Source organism: Hevea brasiliensis, chromosome 14, assembly GCF_030052815.1.
Source record: "Hevea brasiliensis isolate MT/VB/25A 57/8 chromosome 14, ASM3005281v1, whole genome shotgun sequence".
Taxonomy (NCBI): domain Eukaryota; kingdom Viridiplantae; phylum Streptophyta; class Magnoliopsida; order Malpighiales; family Euphorbiaceae; genus Hevea; species Hevea brasiliensis.
In genome coordinates, this window is record NC_079506.1 from 15,437,350 (window position 1) to 15,444,698 (window position 7,349).

Below are 7,349 nucleotides of genomic sequence, written 5' to 3' on the forward strand. Positions count from 1 at the left end.
GCTCTGGCACCGAGTGTGACATGCATTGCTTGGCTACACTATAAACGAGTAAGGGGTATCACAAGTTCTCATATAAAAAATAATTTAATTTTCATAAAAAATTAAATTTAAATTACTAATAACTATATTTAACAAATATATTTTATATATTGATTATATTATAATTTTAAACAATATATTATTTTTAGAACATTCATAAATAAAATAATAAATATTTATAATATAATAAAATATAATAATCAATATAAATATTTTTACAAATAAACTAGTTTATGAGTTTATTTAACGAGTCTACTCTCTAGTCGACTCGCGAGCTTATAAACAAGTTGGCTAATAAATTTTAATGAGTTGAACACTATAAAACTTAAACTAGGCTCCTTTAATAAAATTGAATTTAAAATTTGTCACACTCTACTCCTCATAAGATGTAACATGTTCCCGTAGTACACCTAATGAATTACCGTACTTCGCCTATCGGTAACCTATTAAATATACTACAGGGGATTTTAAAATAATTTTTGTTCATTTTTAAATTGGTGGGTAAATTTTTTTTTCTTCAGATATTAAAAACCTTTATTTAAAGTTTAAACATAAATCAAATTTTTAGATATTTAAAATCTCCGCAATTTTTACAAAAATTTTTGTAGAGTGCTGTCTGTATTTTGAGAAAACAGTTCTTCAGAACCTGAAAATAAAGATACTCCCAATATATTTCTCAATCACAACTCCATTATTTAATCTTATTTCACAAATCAGCACAAGCAACTCAATACACAGTTTAAATTAAATCAAATATTGAAACATCTCATTAAGGTAACAAAATTAATATATATATTCATGGGAGCATTAAAAATTTAGTAGTGCAAAACTTTATAAGTACATAAAATCTCAAGATAACCTTACAATAATTTGTATTTGATTATAATCCAAAAATGTATTACAAAAGAGTTGGTACAACTGCTCAAAGAAAATTTCATATATATAATTACAGAATTACATCAAAATCTAATGTACAAGGATATACCTATGATATACCTGAAGATAGTCTCACTATGTCTTTCAGTAATCTTGCTCAGCTACTTTATATTTTATTTCACCTGTGACAGCATACAAAGTTATCGCTGAGTGGTGAATTCAGTGGTGCACAAACTAATAATTTAAAACTTAATACAATTTATGCTTTGACAACTCATAACAAATAAAAATTTACAATTTCTAAATTCTTCAAAATTCATGACATCCAGAAATCAATATTTTCATTCATGCAAATTATTCAGTTGAATAACATTTTGATTAAATAGTAATTATTTATCTACATTTCTTTTAAATCATGAAACAATACAAAAATTTTAAATTACTGACAAATTATTTATTTCAACAACAATTTATCAAACTATGTATAATTTAAAGGGTGTTACCAACAATTCCAACAGTTGGACCCATGACACAAAATTCATAATAGATGCCGCGTTGTACACCACGATATTTCAAACTCTCCCAATAACCAAGGCTAAACAAATACTAGCTAGTATATATGAGTGCTCATCCAAACTCTTCCCCAACTGGCAAGCCAGAGAGGAAGGAACTCACCCCATCTAGTGGAGGAGATATCTCACTAGACAAGCTAATGAGAATTCAAAACATATTGCCATGTCAACTGTAGTTTCAAATCATATTCAAAACAATTTCTATTTACAAAAGTATTTACAAACCATTAACATATTTAATCATTATAAATTCATGCTCAAGATTGGCAACACATCAAACTTAAAATTTACAATTCTCAAAACCATGCAATAAATTCTTAAATACATAAGAAAATTTATATTTAAATTATACAATTTCATTCAATAAATTAAAATTCTCAATACAACAAAATCATAAGTCATAAAATAAACTTGTTCAAATCAATTTAGAAGTGAAAAATAACAAAAGAGTTAGTTGTGCACAAACCTCTTATCTAGGCTTGTCTTGGTTCAATTTCTCCTCCTTCCTTGGAGAGCTCCTTTCCCACTAAAAATACATAACTAGAGTGTTTTAATATCTATTCAATTTATTTGTAATTAATAAATTCAATAATTAAATTTTATACACTTAATTTACCCATAAAATTGAGTCCTTTGTACTTAGTGTAATTGTGGTTACTATTCATTTGACCATTTGGTCAAAATATTAACTTTTTCATACTAATTAGATATGCTAATTCTAATTACACCCACATACCACATTTTGAGTCATATTTTTGTTGGCATTGATTGCCAAATTCAATTTAAAGCCTATTAGGTTTAAATCTCAAAATTTTAGTTTTAGGTTACTTGTTTATACTGTTCCATTGGTCTGTCTACAGTGGAAATTTGGCCAACTTTCCTTCATCAAAGTTGTTCCTTACTGTCTTAGCTTTAATTCCCTTTTTGAATCACTCCATTTAGAGTTTTGTAGCCCAAGATATGACCATTTTCCTAAGGCTGGCCGAATTAGTTAAAACCCAAAATTCTAGGCACTTTCTTGGTTCTAGCAATTTTGGTGTGTTGACTGCAGGTGGATTTTCAAATAGGTTATGTTCAAAATTTGGGTTTATTTTCTTCATAAAAGTTGTAGGGCTATATCTCAGCTTTCTACTGGTAAAAATTCAGGTTATTTGGACCTTCCTAGACCAAGTTATGATCATTTACGTAACTACTGTTCATTTGGTCATTTTTGTATAGGTCAGTGTGCCCAATCCGGATTTAACCTAATTGTTCACTAAGTTATAGTCACTTTCTGGGCATAATTCCTAAATGAAAAATGTGCCATTTTGTGTCTAGTTTCATTCCCAATTAGCCTCATACCAATTGGGTTGGTAAATTTTTAGTTTGAGTCCCTGAAAGGGACCTAGGTCAAGCTGTCTTCATATTGACCTTAACCAATCCGAATTGAGACTTGGTTCCGACAATTCATACACACCACAAATGGTCACAATTAACCATTTCTCAACTCAAATAAGGTTAACTACATCATTTGACTAATTCTCAAATTTTTCTCCAATTTCTTCAAAATGCTCAAACCCTAACTACACATAAAGTTCAATTTAATGTATTCAAAGTGTACATGCATGATCTACACACCTAATTCACTTCAAATAACTATTCAAAACCATCAAACTCATTCATATCAAACCCTAACTCTAGCTGGCTGAATTTCTTATTTGGTCGCTCAACAATTGTTTTCTTTTGATTTTAAGTTAAGTTCTAAGTTACTTACACTAAAAACATAAAGATTAAACAATAAATTTTCAATTCAAACCACTAACCTTAACTTTGAAATTCAACTCTCTAATTTCTTCCTTTTCTTCTTTTCTTTCCTTCCTTTAAAGCTTCCTCAAGTTGAACTAACAAATTTTTGTGGACTAGTTTGGGGTCAAAGTAGGTTTTAGTGGTGAGAATCAAGCTTGGATTCAAGTTTCCATGGTTTTTCTTCAATGGTGGTAAGTGAGAGAGGTGGGGCGGCAAAGAAGAAGATGAAGACTAAAACTAGTTTTTTTTCTTTTCTGTTTTAGGTATTTTTAAGTCTTTTAGTCTTAGTTGACTTGGTCAATATTTGTAGGAAAATTAAAATGAATTTTGATATCATGATGATGTCATCCAATTAGGTAAGCATAATGTAAATAAACTTTTTCCTTTTTTTTTCTTTTGCATTTATTTTTTCATTAGTTCTTTAATTTAATTCTTGATCCCAAAATTTTCTTTTCTCTGATTTTATTTGACAGTTAGGTCAGGAGTCAGCTCTAGGGGTGAATTGACCAAATCGCCCCTCGCCGGTTCAATCCGGTTTGCAAGTTATTCGATATTTCTTCCGGATTCCTGATCTAATTATTTGATTTGCTTAACAACTCTTTTTCGTGATTTTCTCTTTTCCACTGTGTTCGCAATAGTCCTAAGGACCGCGACGTCACATTTTCCGGTTCAGAATTTGGGTTACGATTGACCTCGCAATCATTTCCCGAGAAGGTCACTCATCGCTGTGACTCCCGGCTCATTTAACCTTTTATGTTGTGTTTTTCTTATTTTTACTTTTCTATCTGGTAATCACTATCTATTTTCGATCAGGACTTTTCTAGGTGTCTTAAACATAGTTTTAGTCCTCTTAATTGTCCGGACCGATACCGATCATCGGAACAGTAACATATACCAGGCTATGCAAATAGGGGTATTACAAAATTAACTCTTTTTTAAATAAGTCAAGTAAAATCAAATCTAATTTTTATCAAACAGTTTAGGTGATTTATGGTCCTACTTGTGTACAAAATAAGTGAGTTTTATCCAACTGTTTCCAAAATGACTGATCTAAGGGCACTTCTTGAGTAGAAAGAAGAAAAAAGACGAAAATGGTGTCTTAGAAAGAAAGAAAAAAATAAATAACATTTAAAATGTGAACCATTTAAAAATTTCAAATTGGAAATTTCATGAATAATGTTCATGATCATGATGCACATAGAATATATCATCTTTTTGTCACATCACATAACGCAGACAGATCATATCATCCTTAATGCAATTATCAAGATTCTTTAACATATTAAATTTCAACATTTTAGAGGGATTTTTGCGTAAATTTAAATTCTACTTAAATTTCCAATCCATTTGGTTCACATTTCTACTTGGAAATCATTCAATATTCGATTTAGTAAAATTTTAATTTGACTCGATTTAATTTTTTAATAAATTGAATTTAAAATTAATTTTAATCTATTTAATAAATGAGTTGAATTTAAATTCATTAAAACTAATTTATTAAATTAATTTATAAGCTAACTTAATACTTCTGAATGAGCTTATCAAACAAGTTCATAAACTAACTCATTAAATAAATTTGTTATTTAATAATTATAGCATCGAGTACTTACCATCGTACCAAAAACTTAAATTGTTAACAAAGGTACAATTCTAATTCCTTATAGCGTAGCAGCCCAAATGCCTCGAGCCAAAGGAATTTGAGCAAAATGCTGGCCTACTGAGTTATCCCCAACCAGCACCAACAACCATTTTACAAGCTTGTTAGATTAACTTCTTATATTTAAATTTGACTTATTTACATAATACATGTATAAATGAAGGTTAGTTCGAAATACCTAACTTATTTTTTAGATTTTTCTATGTAGTCATTCAAGTTTTGATGATAATTAATTTTCTACATACCTTTGTAACAATTCAAGAAACAAAACAAAGGACTTCACTCAAAAGAAAAGATTAATACATTTCTACCTTCTTTTTCTAATTAATTTTTCTTGTTCTTGATTGTAGCATAAATCAATCTGCTTATTTTGAATTTCTATTTGTTAAGTGTATTTTACTTTCTTTGTTATGATTTTTCTTTTTTACTTTCAGTTCTATTGTTTCATTTGTATACAAACTAAATTGAGTTATGTCCAGTTGGTTCCAAAGATTGATCTTAGGTACTCACATTTGTGTTGAATAGAAATAAGAAATAAAGAGGAAGATGGAATGCAAGCGCTTAGAGTCCTAGAAAAAGGGTAGGAAGTAAATTTTAGAATGTGAACCATTTAAAAATTTCAAATTGGAAGTTTTATGAAAAATGTTCATTGAAGATGAAAAGGGAAAGCCCTCTGCAAAAATGATATCTTATGCCAAGTGGATTTTCTTTTGACAATTCTCTGATTGGTGACTTTTTTTTTATTTTTTTTATTTTGATTTAATGTTGAATTTCACCGAGTTCAATTTAATTTATTTTTAATTTTTTTATTTAAATTAGTTTGAAATTTTAATTTTAATTTAATTTAATTTAAAAATTAAAAAAAATTAATAAATCGAGTTTTTAAATTAAGGCTCATTAATATTTTCCATGAAAATTATTTTTTGAAAAATATTTATTATAGAAATATTTTTTATTATTTAATTATAATATTAAATTAATAATATATATTTAAATAATATATATAAATATTTTTATATTTTAATAAAACTGTTAAAATTTAAAAATAATTTTTCATTTTAAAATAAGAATTATTTCCTTAAAAAATAATTTAAAATTTTCTTTAATTAATAAAATATTTTTAATTAATTTATTTTTTTTAAAATCTCACACACTAAAAAATTTTTTAAAATAATATTTTTTACAAAACAAACAAAACACTGAACCTTCAAACATTTCAACCATCAGCTTCTATATCACTTCTTTTCCTTGAAAACTACAATGGCAGAAGCATTCCTCTTCAATCTTGCATTTCTACCTCTTTTCCAACTATTTTTTTATTGTCCTTGATTGTGATTGCAGCATAAATCAAACTACATATGATGGTGTTTCTTTTTCTTCTACCAGAAACAAACGCATGATTATGATGTCCCAGCAAGCAATTTCCTAGAAATTTCTTGATGTGCTGTTGGAAAGTGTTGTTCGTGTTCTCCTGTTTCAAGATAATGTTTCTGATATAACCATTATCCAATCCAATGATTCTGCTGCCCCACCAGAAAGTTACCAATTATCATTTATAAAGAAGGAAAAACAGCTAGCAGGGTGTGAATACATGAGAGGGAATCAAAATTTTTCTTCCTTTCTTTCTGATTCTGATGCCATTTTCCTCCTCTTCACTTTTTGACATTTCTGTTACATAAGCAAATAATATATGAGGGTGACATTGATAAGTAAAGGTAAATTATTCTATTTATTACTTGTAAATCACATATTCGAGTCACGAAAACAGTTAAATTGTAAAACTATGTATATCGATTTTCTTAAGAATTCACAAGTATGAGATGTTTCATGCAGCGATAATATATCTGTATTCAATCTTCTCTCCATTGAAAGAAAAGGGCAGACATCTAAAGCAGAATCTCTTCGTTCCGGGTAAGGCAATGTATTATACACTTTTCATATCAGAATCAGAATATATTGGCATTATTTTACATTTATTTATTTATTTATTTACTTTGGCATCGTTTCGTTACCTCTTTTTCTACCACTACTTGCCCAACACAAAAGGAATCAGATTACCTTTCCATTGCATTGATTAAACTATGAGCAAGAATTTCAACTCGAATTTATATTATTGATTTCAGAATTGATTGTTGAATTGCCAATTTTTTTTTTAAAGAAAAAAATCAGTAAATTTAATTGGTTCACTCAATAAACCAGTTTAATTTCAATCAATCAAAACATAAAAAAATATTGAATGCGCTATCAATTAACTATCTTATTTTAAACAAAAAGTACAATAAATAATTAATATTTAAAAAAATTTGAAAAAAAAGTTATTTTGGCAATAAAAATAAATAAATAAATTAGTAGAAGAAATAAATATCTATTACATTAGTGTTTCTAGGGTGTTTCTAGAAGAGGAAAGAGTATTAAGAAAA

At 27.8% G+C, this 7,349-nt stretch overlaps 1 long non-coding RNA gene across 1 annotated transcript; it reads right to left on the reverse strand.

Annotated features, from left to right (window-relative positions):
• Positions 1-1,821: 1,821 nt before the first annotated feature.
• On the reverse strand, positions 1,822-3,508 carry LOC131173277 (uncharacterized). The gene is made up of 2 exons (XR_009143534.1): positions 3,290-3,508; positions 1,822-2,013 (listed from the first exon to the last, which is right to left on the reverse strand). It is a non-coding gene; the product is annotated as an uncharacterized LOC131173277 (long non-coding RNA).
• Between the last annotated feature and the right edge of the window lie 3,841 nt (positions 3,509-7,349).